Below are 9,159 nucleotides of genomic sequence, written 5' to 3' on the forward strand. Positions count from 1 at the left end.
GGATGCTGGGGACTTTGGGTGTCTATGGGATTATCTTCTGGCCTCACCGGATCCAGAGAGGCCCTCCGTGACGACACTTTGGGGTCGCCCGCTTCTTGAGCGGAGGAGTCCGGGGGAGGCGTCTCGCTCTCCATCATCTCTGGAAGAAGATCCCCCGAAGACGAGCTCATCTGAGAGGGGCTAAGGCCCGAACTGCAAGATATATGCGGTGGTTATTTTCTCAGAAAAAAGATAGCATACCTTTACTATTAAAGTATTTTGGATCACTTACGACTCGTTGGAGGGCTGATCCCCCCATGTACTTTGTGCGGCAAAAGCACCCCCCGAGGTGGGACCCTCTGTGCGAGACTTCTTCTCCCGTTTGGAGGCTTCGGCTTCCGGATCCTCGGAAGCAGTCCTTTTCCTCCCCCGGTTGTCCTCCTTCGTGGAAACGCTCATTCCCTCGGTTGGAATAGGCAGCGATGGGGGCCCGCGTCCGCCCGTATTATCCCCCCCGGTATCTTCCTTCAAGGGCTCTGGGCAAGGTGCAACCTCGAGCATCTTTTCCAATACCGGATTTTCCAAACCCTCGGGGAGGGGGGCCAAACACCGAATCATCTTCGCCTTTGTCAGCCAGTCCTGGTCAAAAAGTGAACTCTCAGAAATGACTTCATGACGAATAAAAGACAGTGTGTTCGGCCAGAGGATTTCTTACTTGTTCGGCGGCGCGGTTACTGCTCAGGCCCACGTCCTCGATAATATCCGGACACTCTACTTGAGGTCCGAAGAATGACTTGTACATCTCCCCGTGCGTCAGGCCGAGGAAACTTTGAATGGCACGCGGTCCCTCTGGGTTGAACTCCCACAAGCGAAGGGGCCGGCGTCTGCAAGGATGGACTTGACGGACCAGCATAACTTGTATTACCAAAGCCAAATTAAAATCTCCCTCGAAGAGATCTTGGATGCGGCTTTGCAGTATAGGCACGTCCTTGGCTGGACCTCAGCTCAGAGCTCTGCTAATCCATGACATCAGTTGTGGTGGGGGGCCCGAGCGGAAAGCGAGGACAGCCGCCCACTTGGCACTTCGGGGAGCCGTGACGTAAAACCACTCTCGTTGCCATAATTCAGACACCTCCGGAAAGGAACCTTTCGGCCATGGAGCTCCTGCCATCTTGCCTATTGATGCGCCTCCGCACGCTGCATGCTGCCCCTCGATCATCTTCGGCTTTACTTCAAAGGTCTTGAGCCACAGGCCGAAGTGAGGGGTAACGCGAAGGAAGGCCTCACACACGACAATAAATGTCGAGATGTGGAGAAAGGAGTCCGGAGCTAGATCGTGGAAATCTAGCCCGTAATAGAACATCAAACCTCTGACGAAAGGATCCAGAGTGAGGCCTAGATCTCAGAGGAAGTGGGAGACGAACACAACGTTCTCGTTGGGTTCGGGAGTAGGGACGATCTGCCCTCGAGCAGGCAGCCGATGCGAAACCTCGGCGGTCAGGTATCTGGCCTCCCTCAACTTCTTAATGTCCTCTTCTGTAACGGAGGAGGGCATCCATCAGCCTTGAAGGCTGGATCCGGACATGATTGAAGATCCGGAGCACCTAACCTGGGCTTTGGGTGTTAGAACTCGAGGCGGGGGAAGGGTTTGATTGAGCACGAGAGGGAAAAAGCGAAAACCTTGTCCCTTTATAAAGAGGGTGAATATCAAGCGTCCTCTCCGTAGCCGTTTAGGACTTGCCTATAATCTGGGAGTCCTAGACACGGTTGGGTTACCCACAACCGTATTAATGAGAATCCCGTAATTGGGGGGAACACGATCTCTGCTTCGGCAAGACGTGTCAAGAAACCGCCTCGCGTTATGTTGGAGCTGGTTAAAAGAAACGGTTCAAATAATCACCGGGCCATGACATAACGTCATGCTGCCAAAACAAGCCAGCAAATTAGATCCGCGAAAATATTATTCTCTCTGCGGTGGAATGTGGAACTTATTTTGCAGGGTCGGACACTATCCTCATATTCAAATTCTTCTGTGATGTATTCGGAGAAGGAACCCGCCTTGCAATGCCGAAGACAATACTGCGCGCCGGACTCATCGAAATGGAAGCCTGGTTCAGGGGCTACTGAGGGAGTCCTGGATTAGGGGGTCTCCGGACAGCCGGACTATCTCCATTGGCCGAACTGTTAGACTATGAAGATACAAGATTGAAGACTTCGTCTCGTGTCCGGATGGGACTCTACTTGGCGTGGAAGGCAACCTAGGCAATACGGATATGAATATCTCCTCCTTTGTAACCGACCTTGTGTAACCCTAACCCTCTCCGGTGTCTATATAAACCGAAGGGTTTTTAGTCCGTAGGACAACAATCACAACATACAATCATACCATAGGCTAGCTCCTAGGGTTTAGCCTCTCTGATCTCGTGGTAGATCTACTCTTGTACTACCCATATCATCAATATTAATCAAGTAGGACGTAGGGTTTTACCTCCATCAAGAGGGCCCGAACCTGGGTAAAACTTCGTGTCCCCTGCCTCGTGTTACCATCCGGCCTAGACGCACAGTTCGGGACCCCCTACCCGAGATCCGCCGGTTTTGACACCGACAGGAAGGAAAGAAGGAATAGGAAGAAAAGAAGAGGAAGAAGAAGAAGAAGTTTGCAGATTTAATTCACTATATGGAAGCTTGCATGGATGGAGTGCTTGTTTCCCTGTTCTTCTTTTTGTTTGTATCGAAGAATAGTTTGGAACTTGTTATATGGATGCATGGAACAATGTGTTGGATGAATATTGTGATATTACTTTAATATGTACGGATGTAACTGTGTTTCTTATGTATGTATGTTGTCATGGATGGAGCTATGTGTTGGATACATCATATGTCTGTTGTGCCTGTGAAAAAAAATATATGTATATCTGTGTGTGAATTCCTATGAAATTAAATGGATATAAATAAAAACAGCATATATATAGCCTCTTTGCTGTCCGCTAGCAGACGGCAAAGAGGACACGTGGCAGCTATGTGTAGAAACTGGGAACACTGGCTACCTATTTGGTCACTTTGCCGTCAGCTAGCAGACGGCAAAGTGACCAAATAGGCCTGGCAAATAGGGCCAGCTATGCCGTCCGGCAGCAGATGGCAAAGATTCAAAGGTCTTTGCCGTCTGCTGGTAGATGGCATAGCTGGCCACGTGGCAGCTTCCCGGTGTTGGCCTAGCTGAGCTCTTTGCCGTCTGCCAGCGAATGACAAAGAGCGCCGTTAACCCCCTAACGGCTCTCACCCCACCCCATTTCCGTCTGCTGGCCTCGGACGGCGGACGGCACAATCCTTTGCCGTCCATTTCCAAGAAGCGAACGGCAAAGAAGGCCTTTGCTGGCACGTGTTCAGACGAACGGTTTGCCGTCCGTTGGCTGACGACAAAGGACTTTGCCGTCCGGGGTCTATGCCTTTGCCGTCTTCCATGCCAGATGGCAAAGAAGCTGATTCCAGTAGTGATTGCTTGCAAGGCTTATAGTGACGCGCATTACCGAGAGGGCCCAGAGATACCTCTCCAATACTCGGAGTGACAAATCCTAATCTTGATCTATGCCAAACCAACAAACACGTTCGGAGACACCTGTAGAGCATCTTTATAATCACCCAGTTACGTTGTGACGTTTGATAGCACACAAGGTGTTCCTCCGGTATTCGGGAGTTGCATAATCTCATAGTCATAGGAACATGTATAATCATGAAGAAAGCAATAGCAATAAAACTTAACGATCATTATGCTAAGCTAATAGATGGGTCTTATCCATCACATCATTCTCCTAATGATGTGATCCCGTTCATCAAATGGCAATACATGTCTATGGTCAGGAAACTTAACCATCTTTGATTAACGAGCTAGTCTAGTAGAGGCATACTAGGGACACTTTGTTTTGTCTATGTATTCGCACATGTATCAAGTTTCTGGTTAATACAATTCTAGCTTGAATAATAAACATTTATCATGATATAAGGAAATATAAATAACAACTTTATTATTGCCTCTAGGGCATATTTCCTTCAGTCTCCCACTTGCACTAGAGTCAATAATCTAGTTCACATCGCCATGTGTTTTAACACCAATAGTTCACATCACCATGTGATTAACACCCATAGTTCACATCGCCAAGTGACCAACACTCAAAGGGTTTACTAGAGTCAACAATCTAGTTCACATCACTATGTGATTAACACCCAAGAACATTAAGGTGTGATCATGTCTTGCTTGTGAGATAAGTTTTTAGTCTACGGGTCTGGCACATTCAGATCCGTATGTATTTTTGCAAATTTCTATGCCTACAATGCTCTGCACAGAGCTACTCTAGCTAATCGCTCCCACTTTCAATATGTATCTATATCGAGACTTAGAGTCATCCGGACCAGTGTCAAAGCTTGCATCGACGTAACCCTTTACGACAAACTTTTTGTCACCTCCATAACCAAGAAACATATCCTTATTCCACTAAGGATAATTTTTACTGCTGTCCAGTGATCCACTCCTGGATCACTATTGTACCCTCTTGCCAAACTCATGCTGAGGTACACAATAGGTCTGGTATACAACATAGCATACTTCATAGAACCTATGACTGAGGCATAGGGATTGACTTTTCATTCTCTTTCTATTTTCTGCCGTGGTCGGGTTTTGAATCTTTACTCAACTTCACACCTTGCAACACAGGAAAGAACTCCTTCTTTGACTGTTCCATTTTGAACTACTTCAAAATCTTGTTAAGGTATGTACTCATTGAAAAAACTTATCAAGTGTTTTGATCTATCTCTATTGATCTTGAAGCTCAATATGTAAGCAGCTTCACTGAGGTCTTTCTTTGAAAAACTCCTTTCAAACACTCCTTTATGCTTTCCAGTAAATTCTACATCATTTTCGATCAACAATATGTCATTCACATATATTTATCGGAAAGGCTGTAGTGCTCCCACTCACTTTTCTTGTAAATACAGGCTTCACCGCAAGTCTGTATAAAACTATATGCTTTGATCAACTCATCAAAGTGTATATTCCAACTCCGAGATGCTTGCACCAATCCATAGATGGATCGCTAGAGCTTGCACACCTTGTTAGCACCTTTAGGATTGCGAAAACCTTCTGGTTGCATCATATACAACTCTTCTTTAATAAATCCATTAAGGAATGCAGTTTTGACATCCATTTGCCAGATTTCATAAAATGCGGCAATTGCTAACATGTTTTGGACAAACTTAAGCATCGCTACGGGTGAGAAGGTCTCATCGTAATCAACTCCTTGAACTTGTTGAAAACCTTTCGCAACAAGTCAATCTTTGTAGATAGTAACATTACCGTCACCGTCAGTCTTCTTCTTGAAGATCCATTTATTCTCTATGGCTTGCCGATCATTGGTCATGTCAACCAAAGTCCACACTTTGTTCTCATACATGGATCCCATCTCAGATTTCATGGCCTCAAGCCATTTTGTGGAATCTGGGCTCATCATCGCTTCCTCATAGTTCGTAGGTTTGTCATGGTTTAGTAACATGACTTCTAGAACCGGATTACCGTACCACTCTGGTATAGACCGTACTCTGGTTGACCTACGAGGTTTGGTAGAACCTTGATCTGAATTTTCATCTTCATTAACTTCCTCACTAATGGTGTAGGAATCATTGGAACTGATTTCTGTGATGAACTACTTTCTAATTCGGGAGAAGGTACAATTACCTCATCAAGTTCTAATTTCCTCCCACTCACATCTTTTGAGAGAAAACTCCTTCTCTAGAAAGGATCCATTCTTAGCAACAGGATATCTTGCCTTCGGATCTATGATAGAAGGTGTACCCAACAGTTTCCTTTGGGTATCCTATGAAGATGCATTTCTCCGATTTGGGTTCAAGCTTATCAGGTTGAAACTTTTTCACATAAGCATCGCCACCCCAAACTTTAAGAAATGATAGCTTAGGTTTCTTGCCAAACCACAGTTCATGTGGTGTCATCTCAACGGATTTAGATGGTGCCCTATTTAATGTGAATGCAGCTGTCTCTCATGCATAACCCCCAAACGATAGTGGTAAATCGGTAAGAGACATCATAGATCGCACCATATCTAATAAAGTACGGTTAAGACGTTCAGACACACCATTACACTGTGGTGTTCTAGGTGGCGTGAGTTCCGAAACTATTCCACATTGTTTCAAATGAAGACCAAACTCGTAACTCAAATATTCGTCTCCGCGATCAGATCATAGAAACTTTATTTTCTTGTTACGATGATTTTCCACTTCACCCTGAAATTCTTTGAACTTTTCAAATGTTTTAGACTTATGTTTCATAAATTAGATATACCCATATCTGCTCAAATCATCTGTGAAGGTCAGAAAATAATGATACTCGCCGCGAGCCTCAACACTCATCGGACCGTATACATCAGTATGTATTATTTCCAATAAGTCAGTTGCTCGCTCCATTGTCCCGGAGAATGGAGTCTTAGTCATCTTGCCCATGAGGCATGGTTCGCAAGCATCAAGTGATTCATAATCAAGTGATTCCAAAAGCCCATCATCATGGAGTTTCTTCATGCGCTTTACACCAATATGACCTAAACGACAGTGCCACAAATAAGTTGCACTATCATTATTAACTTTTCATCTTTTGGCTTCAATATTATGTATATGTGTATCACCACGAGCGATATTCAATAAACCATTTATATTGAGTGTATGACCATAGAAGGTTTTATTCATGTAAATAGAACAACAATTATTAACCGTACTGCAATAAACATGATCCAATCACATTCATGCTCAATGCAAACACCAAATAACATTTATTTTAGGTTCAACACTAATCCCGAAGGTAAAGGGAGTGTGCGATGTTGATCTTATCAACCTTGGAATCACTTCCAACACACACCATCACCTCGCCTTTAACTAGTCTCTATTTATTTTGCAACTCCCGTTTCGAGTTACTACTCTTAGCAGCTGAACCAGTATCAAATACCGAGGGGTTGCTGTGAAAACTAGTAAAGTACACATCAATAACATGTATATCATATATACTTTTGTTAACTTTGCCATCCTTCTTCTCCGCCAAGTATTTGGGGCAGTTCTGCTTCTAGTGACCATTTCCTTTGCAGTAGAAGCACTCAGTTTCAAGCTTGGGTCTAGCTTTGGGCTTCTTCATGGGAGTGGCAACTTGGTTTCCATTCTTCTTGAAGTTCCCTTTCTTTTCCCTTGCCCTTTTGCTTGAAACTAGTTGTCTTGTCAACCATCAACACTTGATGCTTTTCTTGAGTTCTACCTTCGCCGATTTTAGCATCACGAAGAGCTTGGGGAATTGTTTTTGTCATCCCTTGCATATTATAGTTCATCACAAAGTTCCAGTAACTTGGTGATAGTGACTAGAGAACTCTGTCAATCACTATCTTATCTGGGAGATTAACTCCCACTTGATTCAAGCGATTGTAGCACTCAGACATTTTGAGCACATGCTCACTGGTTGAGCTATTCTCCTCCATCTTGTAGGCAAAATACTTGTCAGAGGTCTCATACCTCTCGACTCGGGCATGAGTCTGAAATACCAATTTCAGCTCTTGAAACATCTTATATGCTCCTTGTCTTTCAAAACATTTTTGAAGTCCTGGTTCTAAGCCATAAAGCATGGTGCACTAAACTATCAAGTAGTCATCATACCTAACTCGCCAAACGTTCATAATGTCTGCATCTGCTGCTGCAATAGGTCCGTCACTTAGCGGTGCATCAAGGACATAATTCTTCTGTGCAGCAATGAGGATAATCCTCAGATCATGGACCCTAGTCCGCATCATTGCTAATATCATCTTTTAACTTATTTTTCTCTATGAACATATCAAAAAAATAGGGGAGCTATACGCGAGCTTATTGATCTACAACATAGATATGCAAAAACTATCAGGACACTGGTGCGCGTCGGTGCTATACAAACCGTTTTTAACCCCTTTCCACGACGGCATTTGGAACCGTCACCAAGTGAGTGTGGGCGATAGGGGGGTCCTTCCCACACGACCCAGAAACCGTCAGGGATATGCCCTCCTGGCACACACGCTCGGCAAAATGAGGTCGTGTGCGACCGGAGAGCGCCCAAATATGGAAATACGTATAGTAGAGCTAAAAATCACAATTATACAGGCGAAATTGTTTCCGATCGCAAGTACATCCCACACAGTCAGTCCCCTCCAAACGTTTCCATTCGCATGTACATCCCACACAGTCACTCCAAGGAAAACGTTTCCATTCACAGTTACATCACACACAATTTTTCCCGTTAAATCGTTTGTGATGGCGTTGCCATTGCACACGATATGAATAACTTTATCGTTTGCATTATTGAATGCATCACACATGATGCATAGAAGAAACTGTGTGGCAAAGGCTGTCCATCACACACAGTTTTTATGTGGTAAACGTTTGCGCAAGGTGGCCTAACACAAACAGTTTTCAAGAGAAAGTCGTGTGTGCAGTGGAGATTGATCGCACATGTAGTGGATCCTAGAAACGTTTCTGATCTCCACGTATATCGCAGATGTTTCGCTTTCACAAACCGTGTGCAGTGTAATCCCTAATTAATCCCTAATTTAAAAATCACATGTTTTGAATTTGAAAGTAGGCAATCACTTATTTCATATCCAACCATGTTTATTACAAATATAGGTTCAACCACAAATTCATAATTCGATGCACATGTACATATACTGAAGAACTACAGAAGCACCAATTAAAGAATGATGAACCATAGTTGTACTAAAGACTGTAAAGAGAGAGGCGAAAGACATTCTAGTTGCTGGAGAAGGTGAAGCGGAATGCCCATATTGTGCCCTCCTCCATGCGTAATGCGCGCACGACTCTAGGCCAACCCCTTGTGATGGCTGCCCGTTCATGCTTCACTGTCTTCATTAGGACTTCTCGATGCTCGTTGTAGTAGTCTGGATGAAATACTTTAACCTTCATTGCGTGTCCACCAATCATGTACTTTGCGAGGTAATCTTGAGTGAATTGCTTCGGGAACCACTGGGAATGAAAAAGATTCAGACATTGTTGTCTAACAACTCATTATGGGCAGTAAAAAGAGAAGGTTGCAGAGTTTGTAGTTACCATCCTACAGCTCACTGTTGTGTTGGATAGAGCATAAACAAATAATTTTCT

Source organism: Triticum urartu, chromosome 3A, assembly GCF_056163025.1.
Source record: "Triticum urartu cultivar PI428250 chromosome 3A, HENAU_Tu73, whole genome shotgun sequence".
NCBI lineage: Eukaryota > Viridiplantae > Streptophyta > Magnoliopsida > Poales > Poaceae > Triticum > Triticum urartu.